At 31.2% G+C, this 12,545-nt stretch overlaps 1 long non-coding RNA gene across 1 annotated transcript; it reads right to left on the bottom strand.

Moving 5' to 3' along the window:
- Nucleotides 1-209: 209 nt before the first annotated feature.
- Nucleotides 210-7,819, bottom strand: LOC129218557 (uncharacterized). Its single transcript, XR_008580338.1, has 3 exons — nucleotides 7,746-7,819; nucleotides 5,550-5,620; nucleotides 210-372 (listed from the first exon to the last, which is right to left on the bottom strand). It is a non-coding gene; the product is annotated as an uncharacterized LOC129218557 (long non-coding RNA).
- Between the last annotated feature and the right edge of the window lie 4,726 nt (nucleotides 7,820-12,545).

Below are 12,545 nucleotides of genomic sequence, written 5' to 3'. Positions count from 1 at the left end.
CTGAAATTTTACATTTTACTCAAGCTCTATTTTTCGAGTTCCAACCAAATAAGCAAGCTTGTACAAAAAAAAAAAAAAAAAAAAAACTTAAGTACAGTAGATGACAATAATGTAAAATTTGCTGGTACTGAGTTTTACCTCCCAAACGACAATTTAATCCAAGCTCTCTATTATTGAAAATATTTTAAACACAGAAAAAATAAGAAACCTTACGTGGAGATCTTGTTTATTTTAGAATTTGAGCAATACAAAATAATTCACAAATACATATATACAACATAACAAATGTATTACAAATCGCAACATTTACAAATAATAAAAATCATCTTTTATGTCTTGGACCCAGGCATTGGATTTATTTCCACAAAGCACCTGAAACATAGATTAAAATTAGCCATGTAAAACACAAGCTTAATATTATGGTATTCTGAAACTACAAAATCAGTTTCTGTTAACATTAAATTAAATGCAACAGCAAAATCACTTTTCATCTTTTCCAATATTTACCTCAATACACAATAGAACATACTGGTTTGTTAGGAAGAACGTAGCAAATTAAATATGCTTTCTTAAGGCATAACTTACAAGCTAAAATACATCTGCAGCATTATTAAAAAATTCAGTTGCATTTAAAGCACATTAAAGCTAATCAAATAAAGTACATTCATTATATGTACAGTTTAACTCTCTTAATATGAAATCACGGCAAAAATGAACGTTTTATTCGTTAAGTTTGGTTCGCTATCTAATTACAATTTCACGCATAATGCATAATTGCAAGTCTCGGCTAAGACGAACAAAAATTCCTGACCTCTTACTAAAAACGTTTGTGGTTGAATACTGTAGTATCCTTTTCTAGAAATTATTCATTACTTCGTTTGGTAGTAGAAGTCCCATCGTGTATCAAGAAAATATAGATTATTTTGCATAGAAAATACAGTCCGTACATTTGTTGACCCGCAGAAATTGCAATTTATACAGAGATAAAATTGTTCGTCTTCCATTGCGGATTACAACCTATTCCGTGATTTTCGATACCATCTTCCTTTTTCAATATTTTCCAAATATATTCAGAAATAAATATCTCGTTTCTTATAAATGAATGTGCTAAATGTACAATTCGTGCAGCAATATTTTTTAAATGTAGAGCAGCATTTCTTCATGTTTTTTTCCCCCCCACAGAATCACTCATTCACAGTAGTTACGAATAACTGCTAATACAAACGAATTCATAGCTTTTTGATACTTCATATTAACCGAGTTCAACTGTATATACAAAAAAAAAAGTTTGCTATGCAATTTTTTTCTGAGAAAAATAATAAAGCCTCAGACTTTATTTTTCACCTTGCTTGCAAAAAATAATTTTAAAAATTGGAAAATATACTAAATAGAACAAATAAAAATTAATAAAATTTCCTCTTAACTATTCATCAAAAAAAAAATCCTATAACAGATCTTTTATTCTGCTAAAAAAACAAAGCCCTCACTTTGTGAAATTTAAATACTAACCTTACGACAAACTTTTTTGTCCTTTGTTTGAAGAGTATACAACTGTAACTGACACCATTAATTCCTCTTTTAAGTCCACAAGGATATTCTATAAAATGCCCAATAACTTCAAATGACAAAGCAAGAAAAATCTCGAATAATTTATGAAGTAATTTCATTTCAGATCCTTAACTTTGTTACCAAGACTTTTTAAGCCATTGAAAATAGCTCTCTCTCACTCCCCCCCTCCCCCCCCCCCCAACCCCGACATTTTTGAAAACAACATTTAAACAGTGATCCAACTTTTTCCCAATGGTTTTAAAAACTTGGATTTTGAATTTTTAAAACTGATTTTACATATTCAAATTTTTGGCATTATTTGCAACAATATATAAAAGTAACATTAATCACTATAAAAACAAAATTGCTACTTGGATAGAATGTTATTAGATTTATGTTATTAGATTTATATAATATCCTAAAGAGTTAGCCTATTCAATTGAAGAATTGTTTTTAGTTTTACCTTGAATGATTTTTTTCAAATGTAAAAATAACTGTTAAACTTTTTGATGCAAAAAAAAAAAAAAAATGCAAACTCCTGGTTAAAGTTAAATTGGCTTTGTCACAGATATAATTCAAATTACGGATGCACCGAAGATTCAGTTTGGTCGATTGTACTTTAATATTCAGCAACGGAATACTGAAAAAATTTAATATTTGACAAATGGAGACCAAAAACATATTTTTTGAAACAATGAATGAAAATTATAGTATGCAAATTCTTATTAATAGTAGTATTATCACACTGAAAGTAAATTTAATGCAAGAGAAAATACTAAGCTCAAGTTGTATTGCTTTTTCAATTTTTCTTAAATCTTATCACACACCTCATTAACCTTACCAAGGACGTGCCCAGAAATTTTGGGGCCCGTCACAAATGATTTTTTCTGGCCCTCTCCATATTGTTTACTCTTATGTCCCCTACACATATTTCATCTCTCATTTTAAAAATCTCAGGCACCCTTCATGCTCAGGCTAACAGGTGTTTCTCTCTCTCCTCCCCCTGTGCATGCCCCTCAGGGCTCGAAAATTATATTGCCCGACATGCCCGGGGCATGTAAAAATTCCGATTGGGCGTGAATATTTTACCCTTACATTCCCGGCTGGGCATGTAATGATATAAGTTTTTAAATTGAGTATTGGTGTATTTGATGACGATTTATTATGTTCTATTTATTCTAGTATTTCTGTTTTATATTGAAATAATTCTTGGTTCAGATATAAAGCTGTTGAATTTTTTGTCTGATTAATGTTATACGACAAATTCAAATATTTTTGTTATTATACTATGAAACAACCCGAGCATGTAAAATTTATATTCGGACATGTAGTTTTTAGACAAACATAAACGGCAGGGCATGTAAAATTTTAAAGATTTTTCTTGCCCTGATGCCCCTGAACCTTACTCTATTACTAAATCCATAAAATACACCGCCAGCTCAGTCATTCCATCAGGGGCGTAGCTAAGGGGGGGGTTTTGGGGACAAAACCCCCCCTGAAATGTTTGTCTCAAAAAAAAAAAAAAAAAAAAAGAGAAAGAGAAAAGAGAAGAGAAAGAAAAAAAAAGAAAAAATCAAAACGACATTTTTTCTGAGTAAACAAAGGTCAAAAATTCACTTCGTCCCCCCCTCCCAATGACATTGATAATCTGCTACATGAGTGACCCTCAAGCATAAAGATGCCTCCCTCTGCTGCGACAATTTTTGATAATTGACTGAAATTTGACACTTCGCTTTAGAAATGAGATTGATTTGTTAAATCCACGTATATGTAGCCTTTCTTCGTCATTCATTCCGCCAAATTGTTAAATATGTTTAATTTTATGAGTGGCGCAGTGGGAATATTGCATACAGTCGAATCTGTATACTTCGAATTTCACAGGAAAGAAAAAAATCGAGATAAAGAGGTTTTGAGATACGGGGGCTTTAAGAAACGTTATAGAAATTTGGAATATGATGGTGAAATTTTGAAATCGATACCAAAGACAATGTGGGTTGTTGATTAAAACTCCTCTGTATTAGTTTAGTTAGTTGAAAAAAATCTTATACTTTCTTTTTACTCGTATCATTTCGGTTTTCTAAGGAATCACAATTTTAAGAAAGGGAGCAACCAAAGAACAGTATTAATCCAGATAACAGAGTGAAATGGCTTTTAACTTGAATGATCATTAACCATGAACTTGAAATGTTCATCTTAAATGTCAAACCTATGAATTTCACCCCTTTACTCTTCTTCTAAAAAATCTCTTTAAAAATGTCTTTGCTTTTGTTTTGTTTGACACAAGTTTCGGACTTGAGGCACTCCATTCCAAAGTATGTAAGATTCACCTCCCTCTTATTTTGTTAATACTAAAAAAGTTTATACACACACACACACACACACATATATATATATATATATATATATATATATTATATATATATAATATATATATATATATATATATATATATATATATTCACACAAACAGACAAATACAAACGAAAAAAGCAAGAACATCAAAATAGAAAATGAAAAAGGTGAACCCAGGACCAACACTTTATCAAGGGGGGATATATATACATATATATATATATACAGGGGCGGATACAGAGCATCATTTTAGGGGGGGTCACATGTGGGAGAATGACTACTCCCCCCCCCCCATGAGTGAACCTGTGGTTTTGGGTACGAAAATTTCCGAAATTGCTTGGGAGGCAAAAAAAAAAGCACCAAATCAGCCAATAAAGCAGTTAGTAAAGCATAAAGCTACTAATTAATTTCATAAGCAATGAAAGAAATCAATATTTCAAATATTTACTTTTAAAAAAATACTTAATGAATTGAAAAGACTACTGAAATCGTTTGCATTTTATTCAAAAACTGTTTGATCACAATGTGGATGGATAGTATTGTTGACGGTTGGAGGGGGGGGGGGGGTCACGACCCTTATGACCCTCCCTTTGTATCCGCCACTGTATATATATATATATATATATATATATAAAATAAATAACCCCCCCCCCCCCCGAAAGTCGGGTCTAGCTACGCCTCTGCATTCCATTTGCGGACTGCAGTTTCGTGCTGATTAGCACTCATCAGCCCAGAATAGGAAGGGACTGAGCTGGAGATGGAAAACCCCCTTAAGGAAGCCGAGAGTGCCAAACACTTCTTTTATATGAGCTACCAGTTTGTTTGGCACTCTTGGCTCTCTTAAGTTGTTTTCCACCTCCAGCGCAGTCACTTCCTAATCTAGGCTCATGAGTGCTAATAAGCACGAAACTACAACCCTCGAATGGAATGACTGAGCTGGTGGTGTATTTTATGTATTTCTGCCTTAGCTCTGGCTCTAGGGCAGTAATTTACTGAAAATTACTAAATAATTTAAAAACAAAACAATAACCAGAAAAATAACTCAGAATATTAAGTTTTTATAAAAATGTTAAAATAACATTTTAACTATATTCAGTTGATACTCAGTATACTGCCTATTCGGCAGATAAACCAGATATTTGATTCGGCTAATTATTTCAGTATTCTACCATCAAATAGCAAACAAATGTAAATATCTGACAATTGATAAACAAACACATCTTTCTCTATGGAATGAAGGAAAGTTACAGCAGTTGAAAACCATAGCCAAACTACTATTATCAAATTCAAAGTAATTTTTCTGTAATAGAAAAGCCTCAAATGTTAAATTAAAATTTTATTTTTGCTTTTTAATTTTGCTTAAATTTTACGGCACATTACATCAACCCTACTATCAAACTCATTTAAATATGAAACAGTAACCAGAAAAAAAAACTTCATAATATTAAGTGTTTAAAAATATATAATTTCAAAAATTAATCAAATAGGTGATTAATAATATATAACAACGAAACACTTGGATATTAACTTTTCAATATTTTAATTCAAAGAGTAATAATACCAAATTTTTAGGCATTCTACAAGATTGTCAAACAGATATCCAGAAAGAGACTAATTGGAAACAAAAAATAAATGAAAATACTTAGTACCTCTTAAAGTTTGCAAATGCATCATTGATGAGTTTTTCCCAATGCCATCAACTGTCCACAAATTCTTAGGTCTATTAGGTGAAAAGAAAAACACTAGTAAGTCACATAAGGATTAAAAACATACTTTAATTATTTATATCATAAGCATATTTTTCATAACTTTTAAAATGCTTCATCTGTTTGTAATACAAATACAAAAGAAAAATTAGATAGCAAAACTGATTTTTAATAATTTTTTTTAAATTACTTTTTTAACTGTGCATACACAGCTCTCATGGCATTGCTCGGAGTCATGAAATTTTGAAAATTATAGGACATTAATTATAAGTATTTAGTTTTTTACACTTACTTTCTCATAAAGTATGGGGGAATGGGGGCCCATCAACCAAACTGACAAGGGGACCCCCCTTTAACTCTTGGCGGCCCTGCCTGCAGACAAGCCGAATATTCTGTTCGGCCAATTACTTAAAAACAACAGAGCCTCGTAATTTGAAGATGCTTAAAAGCAATTACTGCTAAAATGAAATACATTTGATGACGTAATTGCTCTTCTGTTTGCTGTTGATTGTTATTTGGATCAGTGATGTTCCTACCAATTTTTCTGAGGGTATACTCCCAGTAATCCATTACACACAAAATGAGTAAGCGTTACATAAATAATATGTCACAATATGAAAATTTTTGAAGCTTGAGATTGGGAAGTATTTATAAAATGGACGAAGTTATTTATGAAACGAACGAACTCTTTTATGCGAGTTTTTTAATGTGGTCCCTATCCACCACAAAAAGAGGTTAGGATGTATTTATCAATTTATACTCATCTTAAAAGGGTAAATATTTTTCAGTGTTATTAACTTATACTGCGTTGGTTTTTGCAATGGGAACGACAAAAGAAATTAGAGTTAGTGGAAATGTTTTGACAAAATATAAATGCCCCCCCCCCCCCCCCATTGTTGGCCAAAAAAAATATGAATTTATATCTTACGTCAATAATTGTACTTACCAGTGTTTCTGCTTGCAGTTGCATTAATTCTAAATTTTTTCATTTCAAATTAAATTTGGAATTTAATTTGCAATTGCAGGTGAAACGCATTGAGGCATTTAGAAAGAAACACCTTCCCCATAATTTGCCTTATGGAAAGATATTCATTAACTTTGGATGTTTTAGCATTTCGCTAAAGCTTTTTTTTCACATTTTAGCTTTTTTGCTAAAAAGTTTTGAACTCGGCTTAAACTCTAGTTCTGACTTAATTTATTCGAAAATTTTCTCTGCAAAAATATTGGGAAAGCTAAACAATATTATTCGATTAAGCTGGGAACTTGAACACTTGCGTCTAAGTGGAAATATTTGGTTCCGGGAGGATTTTTAAAATTCGTATAAGTGGGGGTTTTAGTTTATCCGTTACCTAATAACTTATTTCTTAAATCTTACGACACATAACATTAACCTTACTCTTACTTACTCATTTACACATAAAACAGAAAAAGTAAAAAAATAAGACATCATGATATTAAGTGGTCATAAATATGAAAAGTCAGCTTATTACTGATTTTTCATACTTCAAATATCTAAAAGTTGATTTACAATATAATAAATACTGCTAAAAAGCAATCTAATTTAATTAATCACAGTGATCCAAGTTTAATAATAGTCATGGTGCAGAAACATTTGGTTTCCTGCAAGATTTATTTACATAACATTAGCATGATTGTACGCTGTAAAATCATACATCTGAAGCAGTAGATTTTCAAATAAATAAAGGAATTTAAATTTGTGCAGAATTGCAGATAAACTAACCAAATTCGACACATATCATACTACATGCAATATGGAAGACAATTTTCAACCGTATACGATTGTAATTCTCGGCCAAATACTCAGTATTTCGCAAAATATGGTACAATTCCTAAAAGATAATTGTTTTTTGCAACTTGAACAGTATTTTCCCTGGAAGGGATAATAAACTCAGGGAAATAGAGAGGGAAGAGTCGAAGTTTCAAATTTACTACTGTAAATGCATTCAACATTCAACATTGCTTACGTATATGTATAATCTAAAGTAAGAAAAGAATAGGTGCAGTGGCACTCATTGATATGTTATAAGTGCGTTTCAGCTCTTAAAATAAGTGTTAGTAGAGATAACATTAAGTACACAACAAATAACTAAAAATCTAATAAATGAAAAATGTATTTACCTTTCCAATAGAGGCCGCCATGTTTGCTATCATCACCCTCGCTTTTCCATTTCCGGAAGATGGCGTTGCGCGCGCTGAATTCCTATTGGCTGTCAGTCGATCCGATTGGCTAAACTTTACGGTGAAATAACCGCTTTCTCAAAATACGGTGAAAATACTGTTTTTCTTTCGATTAATGGTTTGAAAACCATTTTTTTTTATGGTTATTTGACTGTTGAGGCTGAATACGGTAAAATGACAATAAAATAAACTGTTATTTAACCATTTTTTCAGTGAAATTTTTAACAGTGTTGGCTATGTAATTTGCATCTGCAAAGAGCTCTTTCTTGTGTAGTTTATTAAGCATTATTTCAGAACATAACAACCTGATATACATTCTACATTATAAAAGAATTTGTGAAGAGTTTTTAATACTTACTGCAATATACTACTTAGTAAACAGATTTAATTAAAAAGAAGCAAGCAAAGTTTGATTAAAGCGAATCTGTGAAACGAAGGAATATTTTGGTAACTTGTACAGCTAGAGGTATCCTTCAAGAATACAGCAGTCCTTACAGGTGAATAAACGCCATACTGGGATCGGCAATTTGTCGTAAAACTAAAAGCTGTAAGGGGGTTGAATTCTCCCCCCCCCCCCTACTGGTAAGATTAAAACCCCTCCCTTTATGAAAATCTGGACACGGGCCTGCCGCGACGTGTTCATGTGTATAATAAAACTAGACTAGGGTGTCGTGAAAAAATTCTAACCCTTCAAAGATTGCCGCGAACCGGAAAAGTTTGGGAACCCCTGCTTTAAGCAGTAAGTAAAAAAGCAGAACTATTTTAAAAATGTAATCATAAAACTATCTAAATACTCTCATTCAACGCTCGAATATTCATGATTTTTTCATTGTAACCAGGGGCGTGCACAGAAATTTTGGGGCCGTCACAAATGACTTTCGCGGGTCCCCCACCCCTACGTCCCTACATATATTTCTCCCTATATTTTAAAATTCACGGGCCCCCTTCAAGCTCGGGCACGGGCCAACATGTGTCCCTTCTCCCCCCCTCTCCTTGTGCACGCCCCTGATTGTAACTAATAGCAGAAATTAAGGTTGATGAATTGAAAGCTTTAGTTTAGTCATTATCAACAACAAAATAGCATCGTTGCGTAAGTAGTTTAATAATTGTACACGGCGATATAGCTAAGATGATTTTCAAGGTACGAAAATACTCCTTGACATTTTTTAGAGGATTGAAATGTACGAAAGCAGTGAACATCATAATCGTGACCAATTGAATAAAATACAAGCAGTTTTGAAACGTTATTGATTTCAGAATATTCGCAACGATTTGTCGATTATGATGTGTTCAGTTTAATTTAAACTAGCTAGACCTAAAAACTAATCAACAAAACTTAAGTAAAAATTTCCAACTTTTGCATTTTACGACTTTTTTGCTCAATCATTTTAAAATAGACCATTTCTAAAATCTCCAACACAATACAAAACAACCATTTTTTGGAGCAAATTACAATGTTCAAAGCAGCATTTTACTGCTCATTTCGACAAAAGTGAAATAATTTCATTTATACTTAAAACATTCATAATGATGTCACGTTTACAATACGTTCAATTTAACTTAAAAACTAGCTCTACGTGCATAAACTTTCCAACAATTGCATTTAACGACTTCATTCCTTAATCGTTTTAAAATAGAACATTCATACAAAGAATCTAATCTCCTACACAATGCAATAATTTTTGTTGATCATATTAATTACAGTTAAAATGCGAAGCAAGTACTACTTCTCAACTGTTGCCTCAAGACACGAAATTAATCTTCGAAATTATATTAAAAAACACATCGACTTTTCCCAGTAGATAGCGTTACTGTACACTATCATTATCAATTAACATATTCATAAAGCAATTTTTCCCTGTAAAAATCTGATATTGCTTCCTGAAACTCTCTTCATTTCTCGTAATCAACTCTAACTGATAACTACTACTTGAAAAATATGGAAAATGCTGTCTTAGATGTACCAAACTCTCCACAGATTCACGAAAAGTACTGAAACCCTGACAATAGAACACAAAGTAGTTTAGGATTGGCTACTTTGGTCTGTATACGCCCAGGGCTACTGCCCCTCCTATAGACGGGGATTTTAGGGGGGTTGGTTCCTCACAAACCGGTATTGCAAGAAACAGTTCATTGCTTTTACGAACGTTGATACTGTGAGATTCAGCTTTGGATGGGTTAGCTTTTTTTGCTCTATTCAAAGTCCGTTAAAGTAAAAACAACGCGTTTTTATTGCGCGTATTCGTCAAAGGATTAAGAGTTATTTTCTTGGATAGTAAGTATTGAATCGAAAGTTCCAGTGTCTAACTACAGTAATCGGGGCATTTTTAAATGTCAAACATCGCGTTTTATCTTTCAAAATGATAATAAATAAGCAAATAAATAAATAAATAAAAATTGTACGTCTTTCAATGTTGATTTTTCAAACGTTGATAGCATACGATTGAGCTTTGTATGGGTTAGCTTTTTGCTCTTTTTAAAGTCAATGCGTTAAAATAAAAACAGCACGTTTCTGTTGCGGAAAGATTAAGGATTATTTTCTTGGCTAATAAGCATTAAACCGCAAGTTCCAAATTGTCAAATTACAGAAATTGGGATATTCGTTTTTAAACGCTAACCATCTCTTCTTATATTTAAAAGACTAGTTAATACACAAATAAATGAATAAAAAATTGTTAAAAAAATGTATGTTTTTCAATGCAACCTTTCGTCTGTTTTACCTTTCGTCATCTGTTTTACTTTTCGTCAAAAAGAGAAAAAAATGCAAGTTTTTCGAACGTTCATATCGGGAGATTTAGTTTTGATTGGGTTAGCTTTTTTGCTTTTTTCAAAACGCTTAAGTAAAAATCGCAGAGTAAAAAATAAATAAATAAATAAATAAATAAATAAGGGTTATTTTCTTGCTAAGTAAGTATTCAGCCACAAGTTCTAAAAAATCAATTAAGGGAATTAATGTATTCATTTTTGAAAATTAAAATTTTTGTCTTTTAAAATGATGTTTTATATACAACTAAATAAATGACAAGCATGTGGTGAAGAGACTTTAAAAACATATTTCAAAAATGATGACTCGAATCGAGGAAAGCGTTTAAAATCTATATCGTTTGAAAAGTATCAAAAAAATAAATAAATAAATAAATTAAATTAAATTAAATCAAATTAAAAACTAAAATTGAAAAGAAAAAAAAATCCACAAATCTGTACTTACCGAAGAAATTCATTTGTTAACTTTAATAACAATTAACTTGATAATCACTATTACTTATTTTTGTTTCCGGCAACCATTAAAAAGTTTGTCCGATCCACCCAAAACAAAAGAAATGCAATAAAAGCTTATAAAAATTTATCAAAAACGGTACCTTCTTCAATGTAAATGGTTATTTCAATGTACACAGAAAGTGTATTATACTGTTCATCAATGAGAAACTGCGTTTCAGTTACACAATTCAAATTTTATGAACGTGCGAGGGAACGATTATAACTACTCTTATAAACTGAAAAGAATTACACTAAGCACCTAAGTCGTGAAAATAATGTTTAAAAAGTATAGATGATTAAATATAAATTTGTAGGGATTGCAGATACAAGATATTACTAGGCAAAAATTTTTATTTATTTATTTTTTTCAACTTATGTTATCAATGAATTGCGAGTCACACTTTGGCTGGTATCAAAATCCATATGGTCTAATCCCATCACATAATTTGAGACATTAGTTTTTTTTTTTTTTTTTTTTTTTTGAAGGCTGAAAGTTAGCTGTTTTGCTTTTTTTTTCCTATATTTCAAAATGGCAAAAAAAAAAAAAAAAAGGACATGAATATAACTTCAATTGATTGGGAAAAATGAGGCTTTCAGGGCAAACAAGATGTTAAGACTTGCCAAAAACTGACGTCAGTCATTACAATAATTATAAAAGGAATTCTAAAAAAACATTTAGGATGAAAAATATGAAAAGTCACACAAGGTAAAAGCGTTGCAATGCAAGCGAATAGCAGTGTAGTAACAAAGCAAATAATTACTAATATGGAAACAGTGAAACGGGGTTTAAATTAAGAGAGAATTGAGATAAAATATAATTTTTTTCCCATTCTGCAATTTATGCTATTACAGTATTAGTAGTTTTTTTAATGAATATTGTAATTACGAATTCCAAAAGGTAGAATCCTTACATTGAGGTGTTGTGTCTTCAAAGTTTCAAAAGGTTATTAATATAAAAATATATACTTATTGTGTATTAATATAATCAGTATCTTTCACAGCATATGAAGGTTACAGAATAATCAGCACATGTATCGATTACTATATTATTATGAACTTAAAATACGTACATTTTACTAACATAAGCAGTTAAATACTGAAAATACTAAGCCAGTTTAAACACCTATACATAGTGGTAATTTGATTAAAGAAACGGATAAAATATTGTTATACTGAAATATACGCACACGCATTTATATGTTTGAGTGCAGTTTTTTGCTGGATTCGATTTAAACATTTTGTAGATGAAAAGGAGACAAAACGTAAGGCAGTTATCTTTTCTTTAAAGTTCAACTTCGCTGGGGGTTTGTCCTTTGAATTATGGGATCTTTTGAACCATTAAATCTCTATATTTTTAAGCAAAGAAATTTTTAATAGATGTAAAGCTATATTAATTAGTACTGGAAACACTTTTCAAAGACAGAAAATAAAGAATATTGAATCAAACCGTCAAACTCATTTAGTTGCAATGAAGTATAAAAG

Source organism: Uloborus diversus, chromosome 3, assembly GCF_026930045.1.
Source record: "Uloborus diversus isolate 005 chromosome 3, Udiv.v.3.1, whole genome shotgun sequence".
NCBI classification, from domain to species: domain Eukaryota; kingdom Metazoa; phylum Arthropoda; class Arachnida; order Araneae; family Uloboridae; genus Uloborus; species Uloborus diversus.
Note: the sequence above shows the minus strand (reverse complement) of the source record. Positions and strands in the feature narration are given on the sequence as shown.